At 47.7% G+C, this 6797-nt stretch overlaps 2 long non-coding RNA genes across 6 annotated transcripts; both read left to right on the plus strand.

The window, feature by feature from the left end:
• The first annotated feature begins 449 nt into the window (after window positions 1-449).
• Window positions 450-841, plus strand: LOC139027310 (uncharacterized). Its single transcript, XR_011479398.1, has 3 exons — window positions 450-635; window positions 707-758; window positions 794-841. It is a non-coding gene; the product is annotated as an uncharacterized lncRNA (long non-coding RNA).
• Window positions 842-3054: 2213 nt separating this feature from the next.
• LOC139027309 (uncharacterized) lies at window positions 3055-3564 on the plus strand. 5 transcript variants are annotated; one of them, XR_011479397.1, is made up of 3 exons: window positions 3055-3078; window positions 3267-3400; window positions 3463-3564. It is a non-coding gene; the product is annotated as an uncharacterized lncRNA (long non-coding RNA). The 5 variants fall into 5 exon arrangements; XR_011479393.1 differs by having other exon boundaries at window positions 3267-3384; window positions 3504-3564; XR_011479396.1 differs by lacking the exon at window positions 3055-3078 and adding an exon at window positions 3178-3202 and having other exon boundaries at window positions 3267-3384; window positions 3504-3564.
• The last annotated feature ends 3233 nt before the right edge of the window (window positions 3565-6797 follow it).

Below are 6797 nucleotides of genomic sequence, written 5' to 3' on the forward strand. Positions count from 1 at the left end.
AAAATAACAGAATTTTACAACCTAGTTGTGTAGAGTGAATGAATGAATCTTACAAATAAAATTTAAAAAATGAATGAAACACAACCCACTTAAATTATAAAAGGAATAGAAAGGTGTTGACTCTCTGATTGCGAACTTAACGCATTCAAATCAGTAATGTGAGAAGAGCAGACAATAGCACCCATTCTAGATTCCCCCCAAGTCCTCCATGGCTGGAGTTCTAGATCCCCCCAAGTCCTCCCACTGCTGAGAGTTCTAGATTCGCCCCCAAGTCCTCCCACTGCTGGAGTTCTAGATTCCCACCAAAAGTCCTCCACTGCTGGAGTTCTAGATTCCCCCAAGTTCACTCCCACTGCTGGAGTTCTAGATTCCCCCAATCCCCACTGCTGAGCTAATTCCCCCCAGTCCTCCCACTGCTGGAGTCTAGATTCCCCCTCCAAGTCCCTCCCACTGCTGGAGTTCTAGATTCCCCCCAAGTCCTCCACTGCTGGAGTTCTAGAATTTCCCCAAGTCCTCCCACTGGCTGGAGTTCTAGATCCCCCCAAGTCCTCCCACTGCTTGGAGTTTCTAGATCCCCCCAAGTCCTCCCACTGCTGGAGTTCTAGATTCCCCCAAGTTCCTCCCACTGCTAGAGAGTTCTAGAATTCCCCCCAAGTCCTCCCACTGCTGCTGTGTTCTAATCCCCCCAAGTCCTCCCACTGCTGAGTCTAGATCCCCCCCAAGTCCTCCCACTGCTGGAGTTCTAGATTCCCTCCATAGTCCTCCCACTGCTGGAGTTCTAGATCCCTCCAAGTCCTCCCACTGCTTGTCGAGTTCTAGATTCCCTCCAAGTCCTCCCACTTGCTGGACTTCCCGCATCAGAATGTACTAGGATTCATGAGGGCCATCAACCACTTCAGTCGGCAAAGTTATACAAGAGAGCAGTAGCCTAGAATAGCTTACTACTTTCATTTTACTGTGGCCTCCATGAGAGAACATAGAAAACCATCAACTAACATTATTTCAACATTGGGTGCAGGGCACAACTAGATACACTGTGTGTGTCTGAAAAAGGCACCCATGTTCCCTAATATAGTGCACTACTTTTGACCAGAGCCCAATGACACCCTATATAGTGCACTACTTTTGACCCGAGCCCAATGACACCCTATATAGTGCACTACTTTTGACCCGAGCCTATGGGGCATATAGGAAACAGAATGGCATTTCAGACACGCACACAGCCTGACAAATAAAAAAAAAATCAAATTTATTAACACAATACACCAAGGACAGTTGAACAGTAAAAATGTCAAAACAGCAGAAATCCATCAACCATGAGATGTAGCAAGGCCAAGTCCATTCCAGCCTGATACTAGTTCAGCTGGAAACGCTTCATCCAGGACAACACACCACGGTGGAAATAAAACACTGCATGCCTCCAAAATGGCACCCCTAGTGCCTATATAGTGCACTACTTAGTCAAAGGCAGTGCACTATATAGGGAATAGGGTTCCATTTGGAACATACACACACGTCCATAACAACAGATTGATTCAACAGTTACTTTCAGAGGACTAGTCTATACAGGACTGATTTGTATCCAAATCGCTATACATCACAGTTTTGATGGATTCCTTTATAATTTCCATGAAAATAACAGCAGTAACYCGTTGGYTAGCGTTATGCTSGAGAGGGAAGGGAGTCTTACGCTAACGCTATACTATATAGTACATTACAAAATATTCATCAAAATTCTAAAATGGCAAATGTCCAGTTGACAACAATATACTGTATTTGGGATTAGAACAAACATGGGTTTTTCCAAAAAGACAACAAAAAAAAGGTTCAAACTAAAAATGGTTAGATAAATGTTAGACCCCAAACATTGAAAACACTCGACTCCATGATGTTATGGAACCGGAATCCTTCTGGTTCTAATTGTGAATTCTAAGAGAGTGTCAATAGAACCAGGCACTTCACAAAGACAGTTTATAATGAGGGTTCAGTCTTGTAACTAACACTTCAATGAAGGGGTGGAAAAACAGCTGTTTTCAGAAACAGAACACTATCTTTATCAATGTGTTTGACATGGGAGGTGTTTAGGAAGCTGGATGACACTGGACATGTACCATCCACGGGATGCATGAAACACTACTATTACACCAACCAGGGTTGATATCAGAACGGTCCACATTCTTGATTCAACGTAGAGGAGGTTGAATTAGCGTTGAGTTGTAACATGCTTTCCTCACCAACGTCACCTGTTATAAAACCTCTTATTTAGAAGCTAAATGGACACACGTAGCACAAAGATGAATAGTGAACATCCCTTAAAGACTGATCAACTTGACCCTGGTCAGAGTAACTTGACGTTCTGCTTTCTGTGACCAGGAAACAGGCAGAGTAGACTAAACGTTGTTTTTACCCTTTCCTGAACGGAGCATTTTAAACACGCCCAGACACAATGACACCTATAGATTCATACCCAACGACCGGGGTGGGGGAGGAGAAACAAGATGGAAAGGGAGAGAAAGGGGGTAAAGAGTAGATTTAGAAAAACTGCTCCAATAGGAGAGAGTAGGCACACCACTGGACCTGGGACACGCCCTCCCTCAACCTCAATTGGTGTAGAAACCACAGCTTTCTTAAACACCTCAAAGAACATTCAGAAAACAACTATAAAAAGGTAAGTATAAGAACAAAGATCAGCCTTTGCGTGATATCTATTCAAAACAACAATTTCTCTAAAGATGGTCTCCCCCCTCCCTCCGCAAGTCACTTTAGTCTTGTCCCAGACTGAGTATGACTACTACGGAAAATTGTCACTTGATGACACAATATCTTAATGTCATGACACAATATGCTTAATTGTCATGACAACAATATGCTTAATGTCATGACAGCATAGCTTATTCAGACTTCGGTTCCCAATTCACTCCTTCTCTCTTCCTTACAAGTCACAAAGGGACCATTCTTTCTGACATCATGGCCCCTGGGTGTTTGTCCATTGTGAGCACTCATGGTTGGTCGGGGCTCGAGTGCACAATTACAAGGTCTTCTGCGACCTTAACACAGGACAGACTCATGGTGTGTCTAGTCCACAACATTAAAAGGTAATTCTGGGATCCCTGACCAGGACAGACTCATGGTGTGGTCCTAGGTCCACACATTAGCAAAGGCTCTTTCTGGACTTAACAGGACAGACTCATGGTGTGTCTTAGTCCACGACGCATTACAAGGTCTTCTGGACCTTAAACCAGGACAGACTCATGCGTGTGATCGAGTCCACACATTAGCAAGGTCTTCTGGACCTTAACCAGGACAGACTCATGGTGTGTCTAGTCCACACATTTCAACATAGGTTTCTGGACTTTAACCAGGACAGACTCATGGTGTGTCGCAGTCCACACATTACAAGGTCTTCTGGAATCCTAACCAGGACAGAACTCATGGTGTGAGTCTAGTCCACACATTTACAAGGTCTTCTGGATCCTAACCAGGACAGACTCATGGTGGTCTAGTCCACACATTACAAGGTCTTCTGGATCCTAACCAGGACAGACTCATGGTGTGTCGAGTCCACAATTACAAGGTCTTCTGGATTCCTGACCAGGACAGACTCATGGGTGTGTCTAGTCCACACATTACAAGTCTTCTGGATCCTAACCAGGACAGACTCATGGTGTGTCTAGTCACACATACAAGGTCTTCTGGATCCTAACCAGGACAGGACTCCTGCGTGTGTCTAGTCAACACATACAAGGTCTCTGGATCCTAACCAGGACAGACTCATGGTGTGTCTAGTCACACATTACAAGGTCTTAGTTTGACCCGTTGTCAGAGAGAACACTGGACAGTGAACAGTAATGGGAACCGCATTGTAATTCTATTGGAACCCTGGGTCTGAAAACGGAAACCCTGGGTTCTGAACGGAACCCTCTGTCACGTTTGAACCCTCCCTAACCTGTTGCCGTCTGAACACTAGAGACAACTCATCCGTCTTCATAGTTGACGCTTAAAATACTACAGAAAACATTGTGCCCTCCAACAGAGTTCATTCAAATACGTGTCCAAATCAAATGAATCTGGCGTTCATAGCGAATACAATGAACACCAGTTCAACAACAAAGTCCCAGCCAAGTGATCTGGAGTCCCGGGTGGAGGGTTAGAAACATGAAGAAAATAAACAGATCATTGGTGAACCCGTTGTTAAGGAAGGAGGGAGGAGCCAAGGGGGGGGGCAAAGGAGTGGAGGGATAGAAGGAGTTGGAGTGACAGAAGCGATAAGAAGGAGTGCGAGGGATAGAATGGAGTGGAGTGACCAGAGCGGATAGAAGGAGTGGAGGATAGAGCGAGTTGGAGGATAGAAGGAGTGGAGGGATAGAGCGATAGAAGGAGTGGAAGGATGAAGGAGTGGAGATAGAAGGATAGAAGGAGCTGTGAGGGATAGAAAGGATAGAAAGGAGTGGCAGCGGATAGAAGGATAGAAGAGTGGATACGGATAGAACAGACAGAGTGATAGAAAGGTGGACTCAGACGGAGAGAGAGACGAAGCTGTTGTATTGTTTGAATGTTCCATCTTCAGGATGTTCCTGAGCAGCGGCCCCAGAACGGCGTTTCGAACCGGCCGTGGTCCAGCTTCGGAACACTTCAGAGGGCCGCGGGAGACCCCGCGTCGCAGCACTGGGGACGGTTCATCAACAGGGCGATCTCACCTGGGACAGAACGGACAAGAGGACAACTATTTAGAAAACAACAACACTGGAAGAGAAGGGAGGAAGAGGAACAATGACCCACACACCCACAGCCCACATCCCCACACAAGCTCTACACCACACAAGCTCTTACACCCAACAGCTCTACACCCACACAGCTCGCACCATGCACCAACATCCCCACACAGCCCCACACACCCACCACAGCTCCACACCAACACAGCTCCACACAGCACACACCCAACAGCCCCACCCACCACCACACACCCAACACTCCCACCCACACCCACACAGACCACACCCACAGCACCACAACACACAGCACCAACCCCACACAGCAACCACACCCACACAGGCTCTACAACCCAACACAGCTCTACACCCACACAGCCCACCTCCCACACGCACCACACCCCACTACAAGCACCACAACCCACTACAGCATCCACACCCACACAGCTCCACAACAGCACCACACAGCACCATTACCCACACAAGCTCCAGCACCCACACAGCTCCACACCCACAAGCTCCACACCCACACAGCTCCACACCCACACAGCTCCACCACAAGCTCAACACAGCTCCACACCCACACAGTCGCCACCAATTTGCTCCACACCACACAGCTCCACACCCACACAGCCTCCACACCCACACAGCCCCCACACCCACACAGCTGCCGTTAACATTACAATTCAGGGGCTGTGGTGGCAATCATCATAACGATCCCTCAACCACACTGACCGCCAACCTGGAGTTGGTAAGAGCACAAACTGCAATCCGGGACCAGCTTTATAGAAAGGAGCCCACTATACCCAGATGGTCCCCGGATCAGTGGTCTCCTTCTATAACCTGGTCCCGGACTCAGGCTTATAGAAGGAGACAACTGATCCGGACAGGTTAATAGAAGGAGACGCACTGATCCGGGACCAGGTTATAGAAGAGACCACTTGATCCCGGGACCAAGTTTTATAAGAAAGGTGACCACTGATCCGGGACCAGGTTATAGAAGGAGACACTGATCCGGGACCAGGTTATAGAAGGAGACCACTGATCCGGGACCAGGTTTATAAGAAGGAAGACACTGATCCGGGATCCAGGTTAAGTATACAGGGACAGTATGAAAGACCACTGATTCCGGGACCAGGTTATAGAAGGAGACCAACTGATCCGGGACCAGGCTTATAGAAGGAGACCACTGATCCGGAGGCCGGAGGTTTATAGAAGGAGACCATCTGATTCCGGACCAGGTTATAGAAGAGGATCAACTGATCCGGGACCTAGCGTTATAGAAGGAGACCACTGATCCGGGACCAGGTATAGAAGGAGACCACTGATCCGGACGCAGGTATAGAGGAGACCAACTGATCCGGGACAGTTATAGAAGAGACCACTGATTCGGGACCAGTTTATAGAAGGGATCCACTGATCCGGACTCAGGTCTATTAGAAGGAGACCACTGCTGCTGGGACCAAGGCTATAGAAGGAGACCACACTGCATTCTATAGGAGACACTGACTGGGAACCAGGTTATAGAAGACCACTGACTGGGATCAGGCTATAGAAGGAGAACCACTGCATCTGGGATCAGGCTATAGAAGGAGACGAAAGGATCTGGCGACCGAGGTTTATAGAAGGAGACCATACTTGATCTGGGACCATGGTTATAGAAGGAGAACACTGATCTGGGACCAGGTTATAGAAGGAGACCACTATATGGGACCAGAGCTATAGAAGAGACCACTATTCTGGGACCAGGCTATAGAAGTGAGACCACCTGATCTGGGACCAGGTTATAGAAGGAGACCATGATCTGGGACCAGGCTAGGTAGTCCAGTCAGCTCACTTACCCAAAATAGGTTCGGAGGGCCCAGTTCTGCCCAACCTCCACAAACTCTTCATACTCTGAGCGTCTCTGGAGCACGGGCCGCTGAACCCTGAACACACACAGGAAAGAGGATCAACTCAGGGAACAAAAGCACCATTACCCAAACCTGTTGAGGGTGAGAGGCACAAACACAGCCAAAGTTGCAAGTTTAAAAGATGTGATACCTTGTGATGCCGTTTTCCCTGAGAGACAACATAGAAGAAGAGAAC

This window comes from Salvelinus sp. IW2-2015, unplaced genomic scaffold (assembly GCF_002910315.2).
Source record: "Salvelinus sp. IW2-2015 unplaced genomic scaffold, ASM291031v2 Un_scaffold9568, whole genome shotgun sequence".
Lineage (NCBI taxonomy): Eukaryota > Metazoa > Chordata > Actinopteri > Salmoniformes > Salmonidae > Salvelinus > Salvelinus sp. IW2-2015.